This window comes from Mauremys mutica, chromosome 6 (genome assembly GCF_020497125.1).
Source record: "Mauremys mutica isolate MM-2020 ecotype Southern chromosome 6, ASM2049712v1, whole genome shotgun sequence".
Classification (NCBI taxonomy): Eukaryota; Metazoa; Chordata; order Testudines; family Geoemydidae; genus Mauremys; species Mauremys mutica.
In genome coordinates this window covers 12383499-12411458 of record NC_059077.1, presented here as the reverse complement: position 1 = coordinate 12411458, position 27960 = coordinate 12383499, and the positions used below count along the sequence as shown (strand labels likewise).

The 27960-nt window shown below is 45.5% G+C and overlaps 1 protein-coding gene across 4 annotated transcripts in view; it reads right to left on the bottom strand.

Annotated features, from left to right (window-relative positions):
• Positions 1-27960, bottom strand: part of RNF165 (ring finger protein 165) — an 86423-nt gene that overhangs the window by 35306 nt on the left and 23157 nt on the right. The window contains exon 2 of one of the 4 annotated variants that reach the window (XM_045020421.1): positions 3217-3342. The exons of the other annotated variants lie outside the window; for them this stretch is intronic. The gene's annotated coding sequence lies outside the window, so the exon portion shown is untranslated. The remainder of the gene's footprint in view (positions 1-3216; positions 3343-27960) is intronic. 4 annotated transcript variants of the gene reach the window in all.

Genomic DNA, 27960 nt, shown 5'->3' with positions numbered 1-27960 from the left:
TGGGTTCTAGCAGAGACCTGCTCCTCCCCTTGCCATTTTGCCTGGAGCTAGGCGTGTGTTAAGAACACCTACCACACTGGGCCCCATGGCAAGATGGCTGTTGTCTATCTCCGCCTGGTTTGAGGATCCCACTGAGGCCCTCGGGATAGGTCTACACACCCACGGCTGGCCCATTTCAGCTGACTCAGGCTTGCGGGACTTGGACTACAGGGCTGTAAAACTGCAGTGTAGACGTTCGGGCTGGAGGCTGAGCTCTGGGGGCTCGCAAGTGGGGAGGGTCCCAGGCTCCAGCCCAAGCCCAAACGTCTACACAGCAATTTTACAGCCCCGCAGCCTGAGCCCCGTGAGCCCAAGTCAGCTGACCTGGGGCAGCCACGGGTGTTTAACTACAGTGCAGACAGACCCTTACATGCGAGGTAGGTGCCTAGAGTGAGGTGTTATGCCTATGTCCAGTGGCAGGCACTTAGGCAACATGGGGACTTTTCTGGCCAAGGGATTCAGGTGCCCCCAGAGTTTGGCGGAAGCTTAGTGGGGGTTTTGAGGAAAAGCGGTGCCTAAATCTGGGCTTAGGTGCCTAAAGTGGGAGCTAGGCAACTAAATCCTTTTGTAGATGTGGGGATCAGTGATTACAGCCTGGGCGTGGGAGACAGGAAAGCGGGGTTCTATTCTCAACTCTGCTCTCAATTCAAATCAATATGGGAGAGATTGGCACAGCCCTGAGCAAGGGGTGAGGCATCAGCTATGTTAGCCCCTGCGTGTACTGTGCCTTAGAAACCCCCATTCCTCAAATCAACTCTTCTCCTGCTTCCTCCTGGCTCCCTGGAGGTAATAATTTACAGCTGGCCTTTACCAACAAGTTACTACCCACCCCACACAGGTTGGGGAGTCCGAAGGGTGAAGCCAAGCTTTGCACTGTCACACAGGCCTATGTGAATCTAGGTTTAGGCAAGCTGACCATCTTCACCATGCCTCTGTTTCTCCGCCTGTGAAATGGGGATAATGATACTTCCCTGCCTAGGGAGGGGGTGATGTATTCACAAATCCTAGAATCGTGCTTTGAGCTCCCTGGATGGAAGGCGCAGAGCAATAAGATAGCAACAGAAACACCACCAACAAATAAATCAGGTCTTGTCCTAGCAACGATCTCCAAGTCACGATCACCTTAAAGAATTCGAATGGGGGGAGGGCGGGAAACCCCAGCACTTCATTAATTTACATTGGTGCAAAATCTGAGTACTGCTAACTAATGATCACACTTCATTTGGCTCACCTCCACTTCACCGACACAAACGGTCGCACTCCAACTATGGCATTGCTGACTACACTGATGATCTGACACAGAGCTTCTCTCTAATGCTGCTCTGCAGCTACCCAGGCAGGTGCTGCTGCATTTTCCGAGAGCAGCTAGTCCAGAAGCTAAGCACCTGCAGTTGCCATGGATTAGTTTTGCTGCAGAATAAAAGGACGCCCTAATTGAGAAGTGTCTGATTTTACTCTACTACTTTCTCTGCCGTGCATTTTGGTACAAAGAAAGCGTCATAGCAACACAGCCAGGGAAGGCAGTTTCTGATAGTTAAAACAGAAGCTTGGGAGTAAGGAATACTGGACTTCATCCCTGGCCCTGACACTGATTCACCGTCTGTCCCATAGGCAAGTAACTTAGCTGCTCTGTGCCTCAGTTTCTCCACCTGTAAAATGAAGAAATACTTAACTAAGGAGGAGGTTGTGAGGATTGATTAATGGATGTTTATGAAGCACTTTGAGATACTTTGATTAATAGAGTTATTACAGGCTTCAGTTCTACAACCCTTCACTCACTGAAGTCAACAGGGTTACTCAGGTGTGTAATGGTTTGCAGGCTCAAGTCCATGTACTCCTCCATATTCCATGGGGAATCTGTATAATGAAACACCCTCTTTTCACACAGGAAGGAAAAAAAATTGCTCTAGTCCCACAAATTTGTCTTCAGAAAGATAAGATGCAACACAAAGGCCTGAGTTAACTGTAGCAGTTGAGAATTCCCAGCTCTCTGGAGACTTATGAGAATTTCCACCTTTTCAACCTGGAAAGGATTAGAGCTGACTGAAAAACACTGTGGAAAATTCATGAAGTTTGGGGGGACGAGGAGGGGAGGAAACCACTTTCCTTCCTGATTCTCATCAACAGTTGAAATTTTGTCAAAATGTAGGTATGTTGACCATTTCTACATGTTACTTGAAATACAGCCGGGGAGGGGGGGGAGGGATTTTCCCAGAAAAATCCTCAGAGTCCATAGTTCTACAATCAAAGCATTGTAGGATGAAGGTTTGCATGTGGTACCATAGATGTAGATATGTTTTGGACCTTGTTAAATTCTGTAGTGTGGGCCTGTGTGTTGACATCAAGGGCAGATTATTTTGGCCCATTAATTTCCCCACCTATGGGCCGTTATAATATCTAACTTGTATACAGTGATTTTCATCAGTAGATCTGAAAGCACCCTACAAAGGAGCATCATTACCCCCATTTTATAGATGGGGCAACTGAGGCAGACAAAGGTGAAATGCCTTGCCCAAGGTCATGCAATAGGCCAGTGACAGAGCTGTCCCAGAACAGTACCCAATTCACTCTGCCTTTCTGTAAGCATTGCTGAGTTGCCATAAAAAAAAAGGGGGGGAAACTGCTCTTTCAATGAAGATTAACTATCCATTAAAACACATTGAAATTCGTCATTTTTCAGGGGATCGTTTGAGCTACATCGTTTTACATATTGTCATTTTTGAGATCATCTGTTTCCACATATGATTGCTAATTATGCTGCAATAACCAGGAGCCTCTGACTCCAACAGGACTGCTGAGCTAGAGTTGCCAACTTGGAGTGTCCAGTTTTTAAATATAACCAACAGGAGTGCCAGAACCTCCCCCACTCCACCCTTTCCCCCCACGGCCCTGCCCCGCCTTTTCCCTAGAGGCCCTCCCCCACTCCCTCCACTCGGGTCAGGAGGGACTCTCCTACGGAGCCAGGGCAGGGAGCTGCAGCCACAAGTAGGAGGCGGCCCCGGCTGAGTAGGGGCTGTCCAGGTGATGACCCAGCACCTCCCTACCTACCACACCCGCAGTAACTGGACATTGGGTGCCCATCTGACCAGACTCTGTGAAATCCCCTTTTCAACTGGAAGTTCCAGTAAAAAATAAGGCACCTGGTCACCCTAGACTGCTCGTGGAATAGCTACTCACCAACGTAAAGGGCTCCTAGTCTGATCCTATATTGGCAGAATCAACATTTACACGTAAAGAACAGCATGCACAATTTTATTATCATGCACCAATATTCCATCCAAACGCTTCATCAAATCCTGGGATCTATAATGTGCAGATTAAAAAAAAAAAACCCTCATCAGTGCTTGCGATGCAAAAATCTATAACTAATATTTTCAACACAGACATAAACGTTTCAAGCATTACAGAAAGAAGTCCAAAAATCAGGTTTACCCATATAGGTCATTCTATTGAATGAAACAGGGCTAGTCTGAAGAGGGCTACTCTTGTGTGTAAGAGGCTCAGGATCAGGCCCCTTGGTTTTTATTGAAAATAGGCATCCCAAAGAGGTTCTAACAGATGCAGCCCCAGGGGTACTGCAACTGTGTCACATTTGAAAGGAAAACAAAAATCTGTTTTATATTGTTAAAGCTGCCCAGGATGCACGTGAATTTTTCCCCTTGGGTAAGGAACCCTGGCCAGTATAACAGCTTGTGGGTGAGAGAGGGAGAGCGCTGAGCATGTGTGTGCATGAATGTAGTGGTGGAGGGAGTTCAAGTCCTATTTATACATCTCTGTCAGATCGCAGGGGAGAGGGAAATGGCAGCTTCTGGTGAGCCCTGACTCGCAGGACACATTCACAGACAGATTTTGGAACTGCAAAAGATCTTCATTTGCCTCTCCCAAGCTGCGCAGATTGGAGAGGCAGACTCCGTGGGAGCTGGCAGCTCCAAAGAAGTCTGTCTGCTGCATATCTTGATGTTGGCCACTTGCTATTGTTTAAACTCCAGCTCAAAATCTCCCCCCACTCCAAAAATCAATCAATCAATCAAAAGGCGCCCAGATAAGACTGACACACACAGCTACAGCCACTAAGGCTGGATTCTGAAGGCTGTTTCTTAAAGCAACCAGCCTCTGCAAGGCTGATTTCAGAGATTCCATGCAGCTAGGAAGTCTTTAAATAGAACTATTGCCCAGTAACACTAATAAATCAGCAGCCATGAGAGATTGTGATTTCACTCCAGTTTGGGTTTGTTATCCTAGAAACGCTCACATTTTATAGTAAGGTTCAATTTAGAAATAGTTATAAATGAATATTGATTACATCAGACATTGATATTAATAATGATTACTAGATGTTAGCAGCACATTACCAATATGAGTAGTGTGTGTTATATATGGGGATTAATACACCAGCAGGTCTTTTACAAGCAAGCTGTTGAACTCTAACAATTGATTAATAGTATTTTATGACATCCATGAACCATGTATTAATCTTTTACAAACTATTTGTAAATGTATCCTTATTTTAAAAAGCCCACATTTATTCAGTGATCTGAAATGGGAGATTATATTGCATAAAAATACCCATAACAGACATAACCACAGATGCTGTGACTTTAATATTCTCATTGACTTCAGTTTACAAGACAGGAAACTCAATACAGAGGGGAGATTCTGCTACAGTCACTACACGTGGAGGTGTGCAGTGCAGGGAGATATATGGGGGTGGGGGAAATCACTCTGTCTTGATTTCAGTGCCTTTTACAACAGCACTGCCATTTTGTTTAGGAAATTCTGAGAACTGTGCCAAAACCACAAAGCCATCCAGTATCCATGAAAACAGTCTGATGCACCACACATACGGCAGGATATTGTGACTAAGCAAACTTATTGCAGAGTCATAACCAGGGGTTGTGAGTGCTCCGCACCCAGAGGTTTTGCTTCAGTTTGCTTGGTAAAGGACTACAGTGTAGATTTCTGCTTAAGCCACAAAAAGAAACAACACCACTTTGCATTTACATGGCAACTGGCCTCTAAGGAGAAAGGCATAACAAGAACCAGTGGCTGGATACTAAAGCCGGACACAGTCAATTAGAAATAATTTTTTTAATCCTGAAGGCAATTAACCACTGGAAAAAAGCTACCAAGAGAGTGGTGTATTCCCCATCTCCTGCTATCTTCAAAGCAAGACCGCAGGCCTATCTGGAAGATATGCTTTAGTCAAACACAAGTAATTGGGCTCAATGCACAGGTACCTGGGTGAAATTCTTTGGCCTATGTGATGCAGGAGCTCAGACTAGCTGATCTAATCCTTCTGGCCTCACAATCTCATTGTGCTATGCAAACAGTCATTACACTTCAGGTTACCCTGGGAAATAGGTATGATGCCCCTGTATCAGATAGGCAAACTCTGCTCCACAGAGCTAAACTGAATCACTGAAAGTCACAGGCAAGACAGTCCCAGTCTCCTGCTTTAACAGTGAAGCCATAGTCCCACACGAGCTATGGGAAGTGTGAGTGAGGGGTAGGGTCTGCTGGCCGTCCAATGGTTACTGATGTATGGTTCTACTCTGAAAAGTAACTGTCGATGCATGGCGGGGGGGAGGGGGAAGAAGAGTTCCCGGTTTATCACCCCCAATACCTTCTGTATCAAGTGCGCTCAGTTTACGAGGGACATGGATTAGCGGTAAAGCTTGGAAAAGAACAGTTAGGGATCCAGTTGATTCCCTGACTGAGAACTACACGGGCACGTGCTTGTGTCCAGGCAGGTCTCAATACAAAATCATTCTGTGTCCTAAAACGTACAAAAATTAGTGCAAAATTCACAACAGACTCCAAGACTCTAGAATCCCATTTCCTATGCAGAGGATCCATTCCCAGTACTATAAACGCTAACACGTGCTACTTCATTACACACTATAGGGGCTACACACTCATTGCTATACAACATAATTAGTCAAGTTAAAATATAAAGTTGTAAGTGAATGTGGAGGTCTCATAACACACTGGAACTCTATAATCAACATGGTTCCTAACGCCAGCCCAATCAATCCTTTAATTGACATGCATAACAATATTCTACCTGCCAGCTCAGTACTCCATAGAATTCTAACATAATGTCCGGGGACGGGGATTCAGTTCCTTTCAGAACCTTTATTACTTATTTAATAGACAATGTATAAAACTGACAGTCAAGTCTCACAGCATGTTTCCACTGAAGATCAAGACAAGGGGTGAAGTTAATTTTGAGCAGTGTAAATTGAGAACAATGAGAGAAAGTGATGAAAGATTATATGGCACTGGGGACCTTGTTACAAGAGTGTTCTTCAAAGGAGACGTCTGTGTGTATGGTTGAAAAAATTACGATGAGACCATTTTCCATCAAAAAATACAGTTTTGTCAAAATTCCCATAGAACATGTTGATTTCTCTACTTTTACCCATGGAAATTTCAGTAACATTTTGATTTGAACAATGATAAAATGTTTAGATTAATTTTGTTTATTTGTACAGTAAAATATTCATGTTAATATTATAGTAATACTATATTTAATATTAAGGCTGACACAAAATCAATCAAAACATTTCAGTGGTCCTCAATTAAATCTTTTGGAACTTTTGTTCTGTGAGACATTCTGGAATGTTGTTTTTTCATTCTAATTCAGAACAATTTCCCCCCCCCCCCACAAAATGTCAGAATTTCCCACAAAACGTAATTTCCACTTTCAAACCCGATCTAGGTATGTTGAAAGTTAGTGAATAGTAGTTTGCCAGTAGATGGGGCTCAAGAACATGCAGCATTATTCATAGGTGTTGTAGGGCTAATAAAAGTGAGCTTCACAGAGAGGGCTATTTGCAGTGTACTTTACATCAGTTTTTAACAGAATGGAGCAAATCTTTTAAACTGTTCATTTCCAGATTTCCTAGCGTTATCAGCCAGCACCTCAGCTGATGTACACTGGCATAGATGCGTAGACTTCAGTTTGTGGATATAACAAATTTTCCCAAGTGTGCTGTTCAGAGAAGGGTGTTTTAAAAAGTGGACTAAATATTCAGGAAAAGTACCATCCAACAGATTGAAATCTGTCTACCCACAAAATAGATATGGCAGCAACGCAAGCTTATTCACTCAGTCCAGTTAATACACCCCCATCTTATTCAGGAGGGACTTTTATTATTTACTGGTATTCTGTGTGTCACTCCCCTTCCCCACACTCACGCCGCTGCACCAACCCTTCTGTTTTTAGCATGCTAGCTTGATCGCAGCTAACACGTGCGTGCATCTTCCTGAGCTGGAAATTACATCCCCAGCTCTAACATACACATAGCCTAAACCCGGCTCTTTGAAAAATCAGCACAGCAGCGTTCGTTGCTGATCAGCAGCTTGTGTTCGTATATTAATCTCAGGATGAAATCTTGGCCCTGTTGACTTCAACAGGACTTTTGCCGTTGTCTTCAAAAGAGCCAACATTTTACCCTGAGAGTCCGAGTTCCAAAATTAACAACCACCCCCAAGGCCAAAAGGTAGTTCAGTCACCACGCGATTCAGTCCTGGTTGTGTCTGATGAGATGACTTCCAGTCAGGCTACAGATTTTGATTTGGACACCTGTTCACTATTGGACTGAGAACCTCAATTCATTTTACCATCAGAAGGTAACAGCTTTCAACCACTCCTGATCTGAAACAGCCACAGAGAGATTCAGAAATTCCAGATCATGTTACTAAATCCCTGAGCTACCCAACCCCCTAAACAGCAGATGTTTTAAATGAATGGCCTGACTTTCTTCCCCTCCTCCTCTTTATCAGTGGCATGCACTCACACGGCATTCTTCAGTCTTTTCAATCAATGCTTGCAGCGAAGTGTTCTCTGGACAACCCCAGTTTCAGCACCCAAACTTGCGTGCATAATTTTTTGGGCAAGCCCCTTTTTGCACATCCTTAGACTCAGATTTATGCACAGTTGGACATGATTTGATCAATCAAGTGTCAACTGTGTACATCAACCCGCGTTCTATATGCCCCAGAAAGAATACCCCCCAAAACACATGTTTTGAAGATTTGGCCATCAACCATTCAGTCATTCTGTCTATCTGGGCCACCCTCTCCCATACACTCATTCTAGCTGTTTCCTGTTACAGCATAACATCATTCTGTACATAACAAACCAGTGAATAAAAACATTGAACAAAGCTTTTGCTGAACTTAAGGCAAAGCCCCAGGGCTCATAAATGCTTCCCCAAAGTGCATACATAGCTCTCCAATTTACATATAAAGTGCTACAAAAACTGCATGGGAATTGGTTGGAACCAGCATGCTTTGACCCATCGATATATGATACTGCACATACCCTGAACTTCATGTCTGCTCAGTTTATCAACCACAATACTCTTCCTTTTGGCCATTCCGTTTATCTTTCTATTCTAGCCAAGCCAACGGTGTCTTTTCTTCCCCTCTTTCAGTTAATTATTATTAGCTGGGCTAACCCTCCAAAGGAACTAAGTGACAAGAACGTTCCTTTTGTTCTGTTTTAAATAATGCACTTAGAAAAGACAGTGGACGTCACAGGAATGTATCCTGGGGTATACAGAACACAAAGGTATTGGTGCTTTTTCAAGAGTGGGGGATAGTTTACTGTGTCTCGACTACTTTACACTTGTCTTTCTCCAAGCAGGCAATAGAAAAATAAACTAAGGGAGGGATTTCATCCCACACTTTAAAAAGTTTCGGACATGAACAATATCTTTTTAACAAACCTGCCTTTGCAGAATGCTACAGTAAAGCGAAGAAGCACACGCACGAAGGGGAAGCATTAGATCTCAGTCCTTTCCCTGCCAGGCCCTTGGGAATGTAAACTGTGCTGACTTGTGCCTATGAGTGTCTCGGAATTTGACAGGCAGTAGTAAGCTGCTAACAGTTGTTTTAGAGGGGGATTCAATAAATGGTTTTCTGACGTTTGCTTTGCTTTGCAATGGCCAAAAGGCCAGTTGGCATTGCTGAAGCTCTGGCATCTAACGACACCCTTAATTGGCCTCTAATGACACCCCTAAAACCATGCATACATTAATTGCTACTGTTATTAGTGGGAATGGTACTTGGATGGAAAGTGCTGTAGACATGCCAACTCAAACCTCTATACAAGCCGGAGATGGGCACAAAACCACTGCCTTGAAATGAAAAACACCGAACTTGGGGGAGGTTCAGAATCTGACCTTTGATCCAGCTCTGAATTTTGTGGCTAGTCTGTGATGGTCCAAAACAAATCTCTGAATCCAAACACCACCAAGCCACAAGGATTTGAAATCCACAGCTGGATCCAAATGCTATTACTTTCTTCCATCTCTAGTAAAAGCAGTAATTAAAAGATCTTTGTACACAAAATGACCTCCTTTCTCCTACTTAGAACATAAGAACATAAGAGAAGCCGTACCGGGTCAGACCAAAGGTCCATCTAGCCCAGTATCTGTCTACCGACAGTGGCCAATGCCAGGTGCCCCAGAGGGAGTGAATCTAACAGGCAATGATCAAGTGATCTCTCTCCTGCCATCCATCTCCATCCTCTGACGAACAGAGGCTAGGGACACCATTCTTACCCATTCTGGCTAATAGCCATTTATGGACTTAGCCACCATGAATTTATCCAGTCCCCTTTTAAACATTGTTATAGTCCTAGCCTTCACAACCTCCTCAGGTAAGGAGTTCCACAAGTTGACTGTGCGCTGCGTGAAGAAGAACTTCCTTTTATTTGTTTTAAACCTGCTGCCTATTAATTTCATTTGGTGACCCCTAGTTCTTGTATTATGGGAATAAGTAAATAACTTTTCCTTATCCACTTTCTCAACATCACTCATGATTTTATATACCTCTATCATGTCCCCCCTTAGTCTTCTCTTTTCCAAGCTGAAGAGTCCTAGCCTCTTTAATCTTTCCTCGTATGGGACCCTCTCCAAACCCCTAATCATTTTAGTTGCCCTTTTCTGAACCTTTTCTAGTGCTAGAATATCTTTTTTGAGGTGAGGAGACCACATCTGTACACAGTATTCGAGATGTGGGCGTACCATGGATTTATATAAGGGCAATAATATATTCTCAGTCTTATTCTCTATCCCCTTTTTAATGATTCCTAACATCCTATTTGCTTTTTTGACCGCCTCTGCACACTGCGTGGACATCTTCAGAGAACTATCCACGATGACGCCAAGATCTTTTTCCTGACTCGTTGTAGCTAAGTTAGCCCCCATCATGTTGTATGTATAGTTGGGGTTATTTTTTCCAATGTGCATTACTTTACATTTATCCACATTAAATTTCATTTGCCATTTTGTTGCCCAATCACTTAGTTTTGTGAGATCTTTTTGAAGTTCTTCACAATCTGCTTTGGTCTTAACTATCTTGAGAAGTTTAGTATCATCTGCAAACTTGGCCACCTCACTGTTTACCCCTTTCTCCAGATCATTTATGAATACATTGAATAGGATTGGTCCGAGGACTGACCCTTGGGGAACACCACTAGTTACCCCTCTCCATTCTGAGAATTTACCATTAATTCCTACCCTTTGTTCCCTGTCCTTTAACCAGTTCTCAATCCATGAAAGGACCTTCCCTTTTATCCCATGACAGCTTAATTTACGTAAGAGCCTTTGGTGAGGGACCTTGTCAAAGGCTTTCTGGAAATCCAAGTACACTATGTCCACCGGATCTCCCTTGTCCACATGTTTGTTGACCCCTTCAAAGAATTCTAATAGATTAGTAAGACATGATTTCCCTTTACAGAAACCATGTTGACTATTGCTCAAGAGTTTATGTTTATCTATGTGTCTGACAATTTTATTCTTTACTATTGTTTCAACTAATTTGCCCGGTATTGACATTAGACTTACTGGTCTGTAATTGCCGGGATCACCCCTAGAGCCCTTTTTAAATATTGGCGTTACATTAGCTAACTTCCAGTCATTGGGTACCGAAGCCGATTTAAAGGACAGGTTACAAACCTTAAAATCCCTCCTTGGAGAATTCTTCCACAGACCCCTTTTCTGAAGAAGGACTTCTGCTAGGATCCTACGCTGTCTCACGCTTGTACCTGCTCAGGATGTTCTAGTGCTGTGTTTGCTGGACTGTGCTCTAATTGAAACAGCAGCAGCGTCCATCAGTAGATTTGTACAAAAACAGCTGCACAGCTTGTGCACTCAATAAACAATAATAACTAGAGAGACAGTTTGGTTTGTGAGCCTGGAAGTTATCCGGAGTGGGACTCGCTGTGTGACAATGGCAGAGTCACTTTGCCTCTCTGTGCCTCAGTTTTCCCATCCATAAAATTGGGATGATACAGGGATGCACTGACTACTCAATATCATGCTCATTCATATGTAGAGATGGGGCAGCGATGCAAAGTTTTGATAGAAAGCTAAACGCTGACAAAGTTCAGGGGGGCAAAGCCAGGGTTTTGGTTTAGCCCGCTATGGAGTTAAGGGCCAGCCATGAAATTCCTTTCTGGATATAACATAAATAATAACATGAATTTCTTCAATGTTTGGAGAGGTCTGGTTTAGGTTCAGCCCCATCTTTTGCTCATTTGTATTCACACAGCCCCTCCAGCTGTGCATAACAGATCTTACCCAGCTTAGAGGAAATTCTGTCCTGGCTGCTGGACCTGAAGAAACGGCACCAAATGCCTCTGCCCTGCCACTCACAGGGGAGCAGGCAGGGATTTGAATGGAAAGCACAAGGCGCCACTTCTGAAGATTACGCTAAAGCCCAGCTCTCTGCTCAGGAAGGGAGGTCACAACGACTCATTCCAAGGGCCCGATCCTGCTGACTTCACTCCCACAAGCAGTCAGAGCAACTGACTTGGGAAAGTACAGCACGAGCAAGTGCAGCACCTTTGGGCTGGAGACAAGTTTTGGACCCTTTCCTCGCACTGTTTCTGGGGCAGCCCTGGAGTTCTGGTCAGGGCTGGCTCCAGGGTTTTTGCCACCCCAAGCAGCAAAAAGAAAAGAAAGAAAGAAAAAAAAAAAGCCGTGATCGCGATCTGCAGCTCTACCGCCGCCGCTTCAGTCTTCGGCGGCAATTCGGTGGCTGGTCCTTCACTCCGACAGGGAGTGAGGGACCCGCTACCGAATTGCCACCGAAGACCCGGAAGTGTCGCCCCTCACCGTTGGCCACCCCAAGCAGCTGTCTGCTGGGCTGGTGCCTGGAACCGGCCCTGGTTCTGGTGTACAAGAAAGAGAGGGCTCTGGGCCTGAGGTGCAGCCTGGGGTTATTCTTCCCTCCTTGCAGGGCTGTGAGGATAAAGAGCTGGCGAACAACACAAGGCAGCATCATAAAAAGGAAGCCATACAGATTGGAACACACGCTACAAATGACTCACTCAGTAGACATCCAAGTGGGTTATTAGCTTGTCTCTACAGCCTGAGTGACCTACCGGGAGCCCCTGCCAACTGAAACATCAAGCCCAGCTGGCAAAGGAAAGGATAAAGACCTGTTAAGGGCCCAACCTACCCCTGGTCTGTCAATCCTGTGGCGGAGGTGGGCCTTTTGTTCTGGGGAGCTCCACCCACCATCCCAGGATTTCAATAGGCTAGATTCTTTCCAGACAAACTGGTGGAACTCATTTCTCCAACCCCAGCCCTTACAGAAACTGCTTTACCCATCATCCCTTGCTGGGGACTTGTCAGATAAAGAGGCAAGGATGTTCATATGCCCTTTACACTTGCCGTCTTATTCAGATGCCAGCCGGAGTATCTGAGACTATAACCTAAGAGGCTGCTTGCCCTCTCTGATTGCCACCTTGCCACTCTGTGATTTGTGACCCAGAACAACTGTTACCAGCTTGTATGCGTTTGTGCAAGGCAGCATGGCACTGCTTTCCCCTGGGGCTTTGGTACCATACGGCTTTGGGAAGGATTTTATGTGCACTGCAGCCTTCACTTTGAAGGGTCTGGAGAGTCAGGAGGATAGCTTTAAATTGTGCTGTTTGTAGTGCAGGCTGCAGTTTGGACTTGTCAATCCTGACAGCATCCATTTAATTTCTTTTTATTTCAGGGGCTCAAAAACCCTGATGACAGCAAGGGAGAGAGAGGGTCTAATGGGATGCTGTGTAGCCTATAGGATTAACCTGCTTGCTTGCATTATATATATATATCTTTTCTTATAGTTTAAGTATTTGGTTTATTGTAATAGATTTATAGATTTATATTAAAGTAACTTTGGCTGTAATGCAAGAAACCTACAGGCCATATCCTGTATGTTAAGCTAATGCAAAGTTACCATATCTATATTAAGACCTTTTACCCAGAAAGTAAAGTTGACCTTCATCTTGTTACCTAAATAGATAAATACCCATGCTATGTCTAGGGCCTTTTATCTAGACCAATAGACAATGGAAGATGGCAGGGGAGGGGGTTTCAATTTGTACCCACAGACTTAACAGGTACACCACAAGAAAACATATGGGAATATGTACATGTCATCAGTACGCACAAACATGCTAGCTTATGGGGTAAGCGTACCCTAACATTGTGTGGGTGAGGAATGACATTTGGGCATAGGAGGAAGGATTTCCGGCACTTGTGTGCCCTATGAAAGAGGTGACCCACCTCGCTAGAGTACTCCGCTCTTTCATTCTCACTTACATTCTATTTCTACTCTATCTCTGTCTATTCTGTCTATCTATGATGACTCCTACTAGTAGTAGGCTGTACTTGTTCTTCTTAAACTTTAAGTTTCAAGGGGACTAGCTCAGTTTCCCTAAGTTTTTATTCTTAGTTTATTAGGTTTTGATTTTAAAGTTTAACGTAGTCAAGTAAACCCTAAGTAGCATTAGCTTTTTCTAAGCACTGCATCCCCCACTCAAGAATTGAGAAACCTGAACTGCAAGGCTGGTCCTGTGTCTCTTACCACCAGGTTATCAAGGAAGGGTGTGGGTATATTAACCAAAGCTTTGTTGCATATAATACTATATTATCATATGTATCTTTTGAATAGCAGTAATGCAATTGTAACTTTGTAACTCTGAGTATTTTACCATTTACTTACTATTATTGATTTTAACAAAAAGTCTTTAAGGCTACATCTGTCTTAGGGTGAGCTTCCTGTCATACCCGCAATGATCCTTTGTAAATTCTGTGGAGCCTGATTTGGGACAAGAACTTTTATCTTCTGTGATACAGAAGGGCCAGGGAGCAGTGGGAGAGTGGTCGAGGGGAAGTACATAAACCCTAGGCTAATTAAGGTGTGGTTCCTTGTAGACTAGGGAGGGTTGCTACAGGTTAATTGGAGCACCTGTAGTCAGTTAAGGCCCTGTTAGCAACCTAATGAAAAAACCCTGCTTCAGGCACTCAAGGAGGAAGGAGAGAGGATGGGAGTCTGGAGAGATGCTGTGAGACTTGGACAATCAGAGTAAGGGAGACTCCCTCCCCCAGTGTTTAAGGACTGAAGGTACCCCACCCAAGGGGGAAGAGGGTAAGAACCTGCAGGGGTTGAGAGGGGCTGGGGCTCAGAGTAAGGAGCAAACCCAGACCTGTCCCCTGCTTCCCTTCTTTACCACCTTCTGGGGCCACTAGTGGGGCCTTTGGTGCCCCAAGAGCAGGGGCAGGGGGTGGTATCTTAGCCCCCACGAAGAAAAGTGCAGGACCCACGATACTACATTGGCCATCTTGTCACCCTTCTGATCAAACAGATTGGTGAGCCTAAGACCCATACTAATTACTATTAATTGTTTTTATTTATTAAATAAAACTGATAAATTATATTAATATTAACACATCCTAAATCCAGCTGCAGCTGAGAATGCTTGAGTTCTAACCCCAGTGCTGACGCCAACTCCCAAGAGCCTTCCTTAGTGTACTATACAATCAAGTAATTTCTATGCCTATTTTACAGATGGGTAAACATCAGTTAAGCAACCTGTCCAAAGTCAGCAGCAGAGCTAGGACTAGAACCTGGGAATTCTAGGTCCTAAGCGAAACATCAGGTCACCTTTACTTTCTGATCACCTACTTTCACTACCAAAGCAAGTCTTTCCCGCAGGATTCCTTCTCTCAAGTGTGGCCATGCACATCTCCCATGATTGCCTTATGGGGAGCAAAAGCCAAGCATAGTGAGGCAGTGTGGCTTAGTAGATAATGCACCTAGGGGGCCCCCGAGGCCTTAAGCTCTCGTCCTGCACTGTCAGTAAACTGCTGTATGACCTTCAGTCCTGCTTTACCACTGTTTCCCCTCCCACTGTTTCTTTCTCTTGTCTACTTATAAACCCCTCTGGGCAAAGCCGGCCTCTCACTCTGTGTTTGTACAGCACTTAACACAATGGGGCCCTCTGCTCGGTGCTACTGTTATGCAAATAATCAACAATCACAGGTGATGTGTGCATACTGATGGCTTGTACCAAAATCACTGCTAATTTTCAAAGCCTTCTGACTATCCCCATTCACCTCCACTAGGGACTGGGGCAGCATTTGAAATGTTTCCTTAAAGCGACACTCTGCCAATTACTTTTGCATTGGATGTTGTTATCCTATAACAGCAGTTTTTAACCTGTGATCCTCAGAGCCCCTAGGGGTCTGCTGACTATGCCTAAGGTTTCCAAAGGGGCCCACTCCTGCATTTGAAATTTTTTAGGGGTCTGCAAATGAAAAATGGTTGAAAACCATTGTACTATATTGATTTTGTCCATTTCTATTTTAATAACACAAGAAGATAAGAACAGCCACACTGGGTCAGACCAAAGGTCCATCTAGCTCAGTATCCTGTCTTCCAACAGTGGCCAATGCCAGGTGCCCCAGAGGGAATGAACAGAACAGGTAATCATCAAGTGATCCATTCCCTGCGTGCATTGATTTCCCCAAACCCCCCCAAATTTAAAGGGGGCTGCAATTACCAGTCAGGTTTTTTTTATTTACTTATTGCTTAAATTCACTTGTATACTAGCATCATCAGGTGGGTTGGTACAGCTCTGGGAATAATGGAGGTTGCTACTGCATAAACGGAAATGCAAAACTGGGACAGTTTTGGCAAAATGTTGGATGATTTTAATATGATCAGCGATGGAATTTTAGATATAAAGAGAAATATTTATAATCCAGCCATTATTCTTCACTAGATTATCAGAGCCGTAAGATAAATCAAAGCTTGAGCCTAAACTCTTTCAGACTGCTACACATCATTGCTCCCCTTTTCATCTTGTGCTATGTGAACTGTCTCCCGAAACCAGTGGCACAGTCACTCAAAAGAAGAGACCGGTCCTAGAGACTGGACCAATTGAAATTCTAAAGTTTAAGAGGTCAGGCAGGCAATTAGGGAAAGGTCAGAGCAAACGGAGGTGTATGTTTCTGTTCATAGCTATTTGCCAAAACAATATCTGTAATTTACTGTTGCTATTAACACTGAGAGGTACTTAACAGGCTGTGTTTTGTAGCAGTTACAGCTAAGAAATGGGAGTCGAGACTCACGGGTACTATTCCTTGCTCTGCTACTTGCTCACTGTATGGCCTTTGATGAATTACTTTAATCTCTCAGGCTGGAGTTTTCAACAGCGTTCTGGATTGGCCTAACTCTGCTCCCACTGACTAGACAATCTAATGGTCCCTTCTGGCCTTAAACTCTGGCTCTTCCAAATTTACATAGACATTCCTCACTGATGAATCTCCTGACATGTGACCCTTTCCCTTGACTTGACTGTTCCTGAAGCTCCTCTCCTTTTGGAAGGTGGTCCGGGTCAGTTTTTAGAAGCTGACTGTTTGAGTACCTGACAGTAGGAATTCAAAGCCCAGCATCCTTGAGAGCTCTTGGCCTTTCATAGAAGATAGGCTAATCTTTGGTTGATATTTAACTGAGCTTTGTAGCTGCCATACACGACCTCCTGCCATGCATTGTTATGACCTTTCTGTTTCATTTGTGAATTTATTTGATATTTCTGAGATTTTTTGGTTCCTGCACAGAGGATGGAACCAGGAGTCCTACCAGCGGGGGCGAGGTATAGTTCTCCCTAGACTGTACACTGTGTCCTTAAATTGCAAAGTGCTTTACAAAAGGTGAGCAAGTACTGCGCTGTTATCCTCATTTGGGGGAAACTGAGGTACAGGGCAGTGAAGTGAGTTGCCTTAGGCTGCACAACAATTTAGTGGCAGAATCAGGACAGGGCCTTTCTGCCCCAGACTAATCTCACTCTATTCAATCTCCTGCTGTTTCACAGCAAGCATTAGGTTGTTGGCATTGAGCTGGTTACCACACCAAGCCTTGGTGACGTGTGTGAAGACAACACTTTCCATACATTTGGGAACTAGCTTCACTGACCTGTGGAAGAGGGAGAGCATCTGTCACCTAAGTTCCCTGTAAGCTGCGTGGCCATGCAGCAGCCTATTTAGTGCCACTCAGGCAACCCGCCCAGAGACCTGCTGCGGCAGGAGTGCTCCGCTGGTCCTAACCTAGCCCGGCCCCCAACCTGCTGCGCGGCCATGGTGCCCCACTGATGGCCCGGCCCCAACCGCAGCCAGGGCGCACCTACCCAGGCCTGGCCCCAGCCGTAGCCGGGAAGGCACAGCCCAAACCTGGGCAGCCCGGCCCAGCCCCAGCTGCGGCTGGGATTCGGACGGCCCAGCAATGGGCCGGACCTGCCCTGGTGCCCCTCCCCTGGCCCAAACCCAGCCCCGGCCCAGACCTGCCGGGGCTGTGGCAGCACCCCCACCCCAATCCTCTGCCCCAGCCCTGAGCCCCTCATCCCAGACCCCACCCCAGAGCCTGCACCCCCAGCCAAATCCCTTACACCCCTGCACCCCAATCCTCTGCCCCGCCCCTGAGCCCCTCTTCTCCAGCCTCACCCCAGAGTCCACCCCCCCACAGCTGGAGCCCTCACACCCCTGCACTCCAACCCTCTGCCCCACCCCAGAGTTCTAGCCGTCAGGGGTGTGGTTTTTCCATGCCACTGACTGATATAGCAAAGCTGATAAAACTTCTCAGTGTAGAAGAGGCTCGGAAGGGGCTTCTCAGAAGCCAGGAAGATCAGTGGGGAGCTGCCCCAGAGAGCTAGGAGTGAAATGCACAGGTGAGGGGCGGAGCTTTAGAGTCAGATCCACAAAGGTACTGAAGTGCCTCACTCCTATAGATCTGGGCCTTCAGTGTCTGACCAACAGAGCGCAGGGAGGCACCTCTCCCCACTCAGGTGTGAAACTTCTCCTGGGGTTCGGTACATATCCCAGGTCTCCCCCAGGAGCACCCTAAACCATCAGGCTGTTGGGTAGTCTGGGGTAGGACTCTGTCAATCACGCTTGCGGAAGCTGGGCCACTTTGTATAAATAATTAAATGTTCAGTGGGCCAGAGGGAGAAGCAAGACATTGACTATAACCTTGCGGTTAAGGCTCTCCTGTGAGGCACAGGAGTCCTGCATTCAAGTCCCTGCTTCAAATCAGACACGGGGAGGGGAGTAGGATTCAAACCTTGGTCTGCCCTATCCCAGAAGCAGGAGGAGGGCCCGACCCAATGGGCTATCGAGTATGCTGATCCAAATGTATGGATGCATGCACACCAGAATATGTCTCAGACCCCGCTGTCATTGGTATAGGTTAGGTGCATGTCTACCACAGCAGGCCCCACAGGGAATGCCTCATTTGAGAAGCCTGCCAGGGGGTTAGGTGCACAGCTGCCAACTTTCACAATAAGCCAAAAATCAAGCTAACCCCATTTGAAAACAAGGCCAACACAAGCCAGTCCCTAAGAACCACAACACTCTATGTGACTAGATCCCCCAAGTGTGCAGTCTGGGACTGTGGGGGGCCCTCTGTTCACCCCTGATTCTCTCCCCCTCCCGCCTCTGCTTTCCCCTTGCCCCTGCTTGCTGAGAGCCAGTCAAAAAAAAAAGCAACAAGTCAAAAACTAGCTAACAAGCAACTCACAAGCCAATTAAGCCAAAAACAAGCCCAATTTCTGTATTTTTTTCCGTTGGTTTGGCATGTCTGGTTAGGTGTGAACTAAGGCTTTGAGCAGCTTGTTAGCTATGGGCCAGCATCAGGATTTTACCCTAAATCCTTAAATCCTAAAAACACACATCACTGAAATCAGCCTCTGTACCAGCTGACTGGAAGGTAGCTAATGTAACATTGATGATCCTGGCACTTACAGACAGGTAAGTCGAACTTGAGTACTGGGCAATTGGTAAAAACTATAGAAAAGAACAGAATTATCAGAGACATAAATCAATATGATTTGTTGAGGAAGAGTCAATATGGCTTTTGTAAAGGAAATCATGTCTCACAAATCTATCAGGATTCTTTGAAGGTGTCAGCTAGCATGTGGATAACAGTGATCCAGTCAATATAGTGTACTTAGATTTTCAAAAAGCATTGACAAGGTCCCTCACCAAAGGCTCTTAAGGAAACTCAGTAGCCATGTGATAAGAGGGAAGGTTCTTTCAATGGCCAGAGACTGATCCACAAAGATAAGAATAAATAGTCAGATGTCACAATGGAGAGAGGTGAACAGCAGGGTCTCCCAAGGATCTGTATTGAGATCTGTGCTATTCAACAAATTCATTAATGGTCTGGCAAAGGGGGAGAACAGTGAGGTGGACAAAGTCTGAAGATAATAGAAATCACTCAAGCTCATTAAGTCCAAAAGCTGACGGCAAAGGGATTTCACAAAACTGGTTGACTGGACAACAAACAAAATGGCAGATGAAATTCAAGATTACATGCCAAGTAACATACGTTGGAGAAAATAATCCCAACTATACATACTAAATTAGCTGTTACCACCCAAGAAAGAGATCCTGGAGCCATCATGGATAGTTCTCTGAACACTTCCTCTCAATGTGCAGCAGCAGTCAAAACAGCTAACAGATTGTTAGGAACTATTAGAAAAAGGATAGAAAATAAGACAGAAAATAACATCATGCCACTATCAATCCATGGTGTGCTCGTGCCTTGAGTACTGTCCCGCTCTGGTTGCCCCATCTCAAAAAAGGATATAGAGGAACTGGAAAAGGTTCAGAGAAGGGGAACAAAGATGATCTAGGGGGTATGGTGCAGCTTCCATAATGGGGAGAGACTAAAAAGATTAGGGTTGTTCATCTTAGGGAAGAGAGAAGGAATGGGTGATATGAGAGAGGTCTATTAAATCGTGACTGGCATGGAAAAAGTGAATAAAAAAGTGTTCTTTACCCTTTCCCACAAAACATAAATCGGAGGTTGGCCAATGAAATTAATCAGCAGCAGGTTTAGCATTACCAAGAAGCACTTTTCATACACCACGCAACTAACCTATGGAACTCATTGCCAGGGGCTATTGTGATGGCCAAAAGTATAACTGGGTTTAAAAAAAAATGGTTAAATTCATAGAGGATAGGTCCCTCAATGACTATTAGCCAAGATGGGCAGGGACACAACTCTATGCTCAAGGTGACCCTAAACCAGAAGCCAGGAGGTAAAAACAGAGGTGGATCACTCTATAATTGCCCTTCTCAATTCATTCCCCTGGAAGTTTTGTTATAAGCCCCTCTTGGAGAAAGGATACTGGGCTAGATGGACCACAGATCCTTATGCCCACCGGTGGAAACTTCAGCATCTACAAGGTTAGGTGGTGGTGGAACAATTGTGTTGAGAATGTCAGTGCGGCCTAGACGTTGGACGGAGGCACTTAAAGAGGCCCGATTGCCTCTTTTGGCACCTAAGTTCCTTTGTGGAGAGAATAGCACTTCCCTACCTCACAAGGCGTTGTAAGGATAAATAGGTTAGAGATGAGGATACTGTGGTAATGGGAGCCATATAAGTACCCAAAATAGAGAGAGAGATGGGCCTTTGCTATATAGAATTTACAGGCCTAAATTTGCAGTAAACCCAAAGACTGACCAACTAGATCGATCACACTCATTCTGGTATGCAAGTGCCTACAGTCCCTCATGAAGGATATGCACGGATTTAAGGAGAAAGATACACTGCCTTTAGCTCTGAATTTAACCTCCTAGGTCCCAAGGACTTGTCAATTACTTTAATTTAGTTAATTTAGTTTAATTTCAGTGTCTTTGCAGCTCAGTTTCCGCATGGCTCTTTCCGCTGCCAGTGTTCGGAGACCATAGCAACTTCAAATTAAATATCAATCACAGCATTAAGGTCAAGTAGTTTGATTCCATTAACAGGCAGCTAGATTCAACTTCCATATAATGAACAGTCTATAACCTCCTAATGATCCTGAGAATAAAACTGGGCAGTGCAGTTAGCTCTAGCATTCAATCATTGGCACCCCACTGACATAGGGGACGGCAGAATTGATTCAAAACGTCCATTCATCTGCCAAGAAATCTCATCTGAAATTATTCTGATCTGTGACAAATCTGTGTGAGTGTCAATTTAAAGACAAAGCAAGAGAGATGGATTTCAGCTGGGCCTTTCAGTCTTGGCTTCTAAGTCTATATATATATATATATATCTGTACCTCACTTTTTAACTGAGGTTAGAGATTTTTTTTTCCTACTATGGGTTGACTGCCAAAAAGAAATAATGCTCTGCTGGAGGGGATGCATGGTCTAGTGGCTAGAGTACTGGCCTGCGAGTCAGGAGACCTGTGTTCTACTCCTGGGTTATGATTATTTGCATTACCATAGCTCAGGGGTGGGCAAACTTTTTGGCCTGAGGGCCACATCGGGTTTTGTAAATTGTATGGCGGGACAGTTAGGGGAGGGGGGCGTGGCCCAGACCCCACCTCCTATCTACCCCCCACCCCCAAGACACCTGCCCCATCCAACCCCCCCGTTCCCTAACGCCCCCCCCTCCCCGGGACCCCTGCCCCATCCACACACTCCCACTCCCTGTCCCCTGACTGCCCCTGGACCTCTGCTGCCCCATCCAACCCCTCCTCTCATTCCTGACGGCCCCCCCGGGACCCCTGCCCCATCCAACCACCCCTTCTCCCTGTCCCCTGACTGCCCCCGGAACCCCTGCCCCTGACTCCCCCCGCCGCCCCATCCAACCCCCCCCTCCTTCCTGACTGCCCCCCTGGACCTCTGCCCCCATTCAACCCCATGTTCCCTCCCCCGACTGCCCCACCCCCTAGCCACACCCCCACACCCTGATGACCCCCCCGAACTCCCCTGCCCTCTATCCAACCCCTCCTGCTCCCTGCCCCCTTACCATGCTGCCTGGAGCACCAGCGGCTGGCGGCACTACAGCCGCGCCACCCAGCTAGAGCCGGGCCACGCCGCCACCACGCAGCATAGAGACCGGGTCAGGCTGGGCTCTGCAGCTGTGCTGCCCCAGGAGCTCACAGCCCCACCGCCCAGAGCATTGCGCCGGCGGCGGAGCGAGCAAGCCTAGGCTGCAGGGGAGAGGGAACAGTGGGGGAGGGGCCGGGGGTGAGCCTCCCAGGCCAGGAGCTCAGGGGCCAGGCAGGACGGTCCTGCGGGCTGTAGTTTACCCACCTCTGCCATAGCTGCACCATTACCTAGTCATGGACCAGGACCTCATTGTGCTAGGCGCTGTACAAACACAGATCAAAAAGACTAGCCAGCTGTGTGATACATCACCTTTGTTCCCTCCTCCACATCCTTTCTTTCCCTTGTCTATTTAGATTGTATGGCTTTGGGAGCAAGGCCTGTCTCTTACTACGTGTTTGTACAACACCTACCACAATGGTGTCTCGATCTCCGTGGTGGCTACTAAAGTTCTACTTTTCTGGCCAGCTCTACTTATTGCAAAACTCTGTCATACCAGCTGCAAATGTCCATTTTTCCACCTCCCCCACACGCCTCTCCACCCTTCCTCCCATGCTGCCCTTCACACTCGGAACAGATCTGACCGCTTCCTTTGTTTTGCTGAGTCTTCAGTGGCAGGTTCAGAGCGACATGCCTACTCCAAACAACACCTTCCAACACCAGCAAAGGCTGCTGCACCTCATGGGGTAGGGTGGAATTCCCCCTGGTAAGAGGGCACGACTGCCCACCCGTAGGGGCTTATGCCAAGGGAAGGTGTTTCACCACGGGGCCCATGATGGAGGGGAAATTGTAGAGGCTTTGCATTCGCACTACCTCACCCCAGGTGGACTTTCCTCTGCCAATTGCCGATACTGGTGTGAATCTGACTCGCTCATCCTCGGAGTAATCGACATGTGCAGATTAAAAATGACTAAACCCTGACGGGGTTAACCCTGCTTGCCTTATTTACAACCCCAGTTGTCCCCAAGTCCTGGGGCACATTGCACCTCTGGAGCCAGTGAGCTACGGGCTTTAGAGTTGTTGTAGCTACACGATAGCTCAGTGGTTTGAGCAGTAGCCTATTAAACCCCGGGTTGTAAATTCAATCCTTGAGGGGGCCATTTAGGGATCTAGGACAAAAATCTGTCTGGAGATTAGTCCTGTTTTGAGCATGGGTTGGACTAGATGACCTCCTGAGGTCCCTTCCAACCCTGATGTTCTAAGATCCCAGCCTCATTGATGGGAATTTTGGCATCGCCCTTTTGAAGCTGGACAGTTTGCCACCTTGGAAACACAGCTGAACTTTACTTAACCAGCATGAGGGGAATGGGATTTGACTCCCTATTGTACAGGATGTAGAAACAGCTAGCGCCACCTATTGATGGAGGGGTGGAACTGTACTTATTTGCATAGCACCAGAGATGAGCATAAAGATGGAAACGGTGGCTATTCTACTCTTGAATTTGATGATTTCAAACTGAAAAGTGCATCAGTGCAGCACAGGACATAGCTTTATATTGGCTCAGCCCAGCACAGGCTGCAATTTTTATACTGGAGGATGAAGAAATTATCCTGAAAATTAACTACTATAACAAGAAAAGCTTGAGAGAAGGATGACTTCGAATCATAGAATATCAGGGTTGGAAGGGACCTCAGGAGGTCATCTAGTGCAACTCCCTGCGCAAAGCAGGACCAATCCCACACTGTTATAAAACAGGAGTCCCTCAGCTGACAGAGAGATCAAACTCAGGTCCCACATGTTCTACCACAGACCATCACAAGCCATGATTTTGTCTCCACCATTTTGGTGACATCTGTTAAAAACCATACTTTTAGAAAAAACAAACCAACTCTAAAGCACCCATTGGAGCAATGAAGAAGCCTGTATTTCAGATGGTAAGATCATTATTTACCCCTCTTGGCACAATTATTGCATTGTTGCCTAGGTACTTTGTAGATTTTATTCACTTTGCCCTCCACAAAATATGTTCTTTTAAAAGCACTCGGCTAGTCACTCGAGCAAAGAAGAACAAACAACACAACTCCAACCTGAAAATAGCTCTTTTGTTTTTTAAGTTAAAAAAACAGTCAATTCCATTTAAAAGTGCAGACGTTCATTAAAACGACTGTTAAAATAACATCACAGCATCCCGTATTTATTCCCTTTCAATTACTTCAGATCTGATTTGCCCACTTAAATAAACATTATGAGCCGAATTCTGTGCTCCTGTGAGATGACCCAACAACATTGGCTCTGTACCTGCCAGCACTGCAAACAAAACCTCGGATCAGAAAGACAAAGATCTACAAATTGCATATAAGAAATGATCTGGGATCAGAAAGACAAAGATCTACAAATTGCATATAAGAAATGATCTGAAGGTCAGAATGACTGGATGAGGTGCTAGGATAACTGGGTTCTATTGTTGACCATTAATGTGATGTGATCTTAGGCAATCTCCTGAATTATTATGTCTCAGAATATTCATTGGTAAAATTAGTGTAATATTTAGGGCTGGTCAAAAATTTTCTGCCTACATTTTTTTTTTAAATGGAAAATTGAATTTTCAACTAATCAAAAAGAAAAGTGTCTGCTTTCTGCAGAACGTTGCAACTTTCCATTGAAAAACCTAAATCCGCTTTTCGGCTTAAATTGTCAAAAAAGTAGAAATTTTCACTAAAAAAGATATGAAAAACTCATTTTCTAACAGGATCTAGTAATAATCTGTGTTTCTCTACAATGATGTTTGTAAAGTACTTGGAGATCCTTGGATGAAAGATGATGTATAGTCAGAAATTGTCATTGTCAATAGAGATTCTGCAATCAGAATGTAGCTGTCAATTTTGCCGGATGTGCGTAAGGCAGAGTAGAACCCAGCAGGATTTTCCAGACCAGTCTTAACTCCACAGTTATAACAGGAGCAGAAGGATGAGGTAAGACCCAAATACCCACAAGAATCAGATCCAGTGAATAAGAAGGTGCTATTTTCACACAGCAGCTTTTCTGATCGTAACTGCACTGCAAAGTTTACAAAGCACTTCAGTCCTGGACTAAGAATTTCATTCCAAATTCTCAAATTAATCACCTTCTGCATAATGCACTTCTGGAATGGCCAAAGTAACTGACTCTTCGAGCCTCATACAATAATCTTCAGAAGTTCGAGAGCAACAAGATACACGCAACCTGCACCACCCCGTCTTTGCGGGGCAGAAGCCCCTAGTCCCACCACCCCACCGCAGGGCAGAAGCCCTGAGCTCCCCCAACCCACCGCCGCCCAGTCTGATAGGTGGAGAATGGGGGCATGCTTGGGGGGGCTCCACAAGCCACACCAATTGTAAAAGAGCTGCATGCAGCTCATGAGCCACAGTTTGGCCACGCCTGCCATAAAGCAACACAAAGCCCCTTTGCAATAAGTGAGACAGGATAATGAAAGAACCTTTTTCCCAGGCGGCCAGAGTGACTCTTGCCATCAGTGGCAGAACTTGCACTGACTTCAACAGGAGCCGGCTCTGGGCCAGGCATTGCCACACTTCCCTGTCTCTCCAGTTGGGCTGAGTCCAGTTTAAGGAAACAGAGCAGCCAGAGCAGCAAAGAATCCTGTGGCACCTTATAGACTAACAGACGTTTTGCAGCATGAGCAGCCAGGAGTATCTGAGGATAAAGAGACCGAGAGCTACAACCTTTCCCACCTCTTACCACACAGCACTTCTATCTTGTTGCTCAGTAGGTACAACCACTTGAAGAAGAAGAATTATAATCAGCACCTTCATTGTCCACAGCCACTAATAAATCCATCCTCCTCCTCCCTGTGAGGCTGGTATTATTAGCTCTATTTTACAAGTGGAGAAACTAAGGCAGAGAGGTGACATGATTTGCCCAAAGCCACCCAGGGTGGGAACGTCAGCACCAGGAATAGAACTCAGAATCTTGGATCTCCACCATTCTCTGTCCACATCTCGACACCAGGCCTCTCAGAGTAGCTGCTCTTATGGGCTTAAGATTGCTTTATTCTACCTGCTTGAGCAGCTCCTTTGGCAGCTTAGTCGCCTATTGATCATCCACCTTTGTAATAAAAATCCCTTCTTGCAATCCAGCCTAAAGCTCCCCTTCATTAGCTTTAATTCCTGACCTCATGTGACTCTTGTACCTTGTGGTATGAATGAGCCTTGTCCTAGATCCTCGTGTGAACCCATCAAGAAGTTGTAAAGCATGATTAAGTCACCTCTCAGCTGCCTTTTTTTTTTTTTCCTCTTGCAAGGCTGAACCTATTCAGCCCTTGAAACCTGTCTTTGCAAGGCAGGCCCCTTCGCCCCTTGGAACAAACGCTGGAAAACTCTTTTTGAAAGAATCTCAGTAGGCGGCCATTAAAAAAAAAAAAGGCAGCTGTAGCCTCTCTGTAGTGAGAGTTTCAAAAGCACCCAGCAATGGCTGGATTCTGCTCCCAGTGAAGTCAATGGAAGTTTCACCAGTGGGAACGGAATCAGGCCAACCCTGAGAACTTGTGCAAATGCCACCCTACATGCATTGGTCTGGCACTGAAAGGCCCTTTATATAGACCAATAAAACCTGTCACCTGCTCACTCCTTGCCCTGCACTGCCCAGGCTTTTCTTGGAGGAGCGGGGAGGCTTTTAAAGGGTCATTTGCTCTGCTAGGACTGACCTGCAACCCACCTCTTGGTGCCTGGATAGCACTGCACAGATCATCACTTCAGACTAACAAATCCTCCTGTCGTGAGCCTGTACAGAGCGCTGCCACAGCCCCTCAGGGAGTCCCACCCCACAATAACCCCCATCATTCCAGTCAAATCATCAGTCCACGCACAATTTTTTTTTTAAAGATGTTAATGAATTTGGGAAGGACGAGACAGAAACCAAACTCACTGGGCCTAATTCTTCCCCAGTGTAATCCCACCAAGGTCAATGGATTTTCATAAGGGATAAATCTGGCCCATTTTCTTTTGTGATTTGAAGGAAGGTTATCAGAGGTAGAAGGTTAGTGCATTATCCAACTCTGCTACCTACACAAAACATACATGCACTTTTATTTATGCCTTGGATGTAAAATAGGCAGAGCACTGAAAAAAATATTTAGCATGGGGCAAACTGACACAATAGACACCATTGCAGAAGCCTGGAATGAGGCTGAATTTCCTATGAGAACATAGGTGACTTTACCACCGTGTCTTGCGTTTCTGGGCTAAAGAACTTGACATTGTCCCTTTAAGATCTCCTGGGTTCACCCTAAGCCTGGGTCCCATTGAAGTTGGTGTAAGAAAGAAAGAAGAAAGCACAATGCTTAAATCACAACTGGTCACTTGAACCTCCTCGAGTAACTTTTTGGCCTCTAAAACACAAGAAATGTCTGACCGTGGGGGAAGCAGAGTTCAAGTCAACAAAAATCTCCATCTTGCTTCTGGGGATAAAAACTCATGAAACTCTAATTGTGAAAGATATTCTACTTGCGGCTTAGTCCATGCTAAGTGATCCTGGGTGTCTAGGTAGCAATCTCCAGTGGCTAATCTCAACCCTATACTACAGTGTGCTGTATACTGTAAACCTATCAGATACCTCACCCAGCTGCACAAACATTTGCTGGCCCTCCCAGACCAACACTCTCTCCTGATGGGCACTAAAATAAGGAAACACTTTAGGAACAGCTTGTCCAGGTGAGGTGAGAGTGGGTCCAATGACTGAAAAGAAAACTCGGGGTTCTGTTCCTGGCTCTGCTCCAAGGTGCCTTTGGGCAAGACACACAACATTTCTGGATGC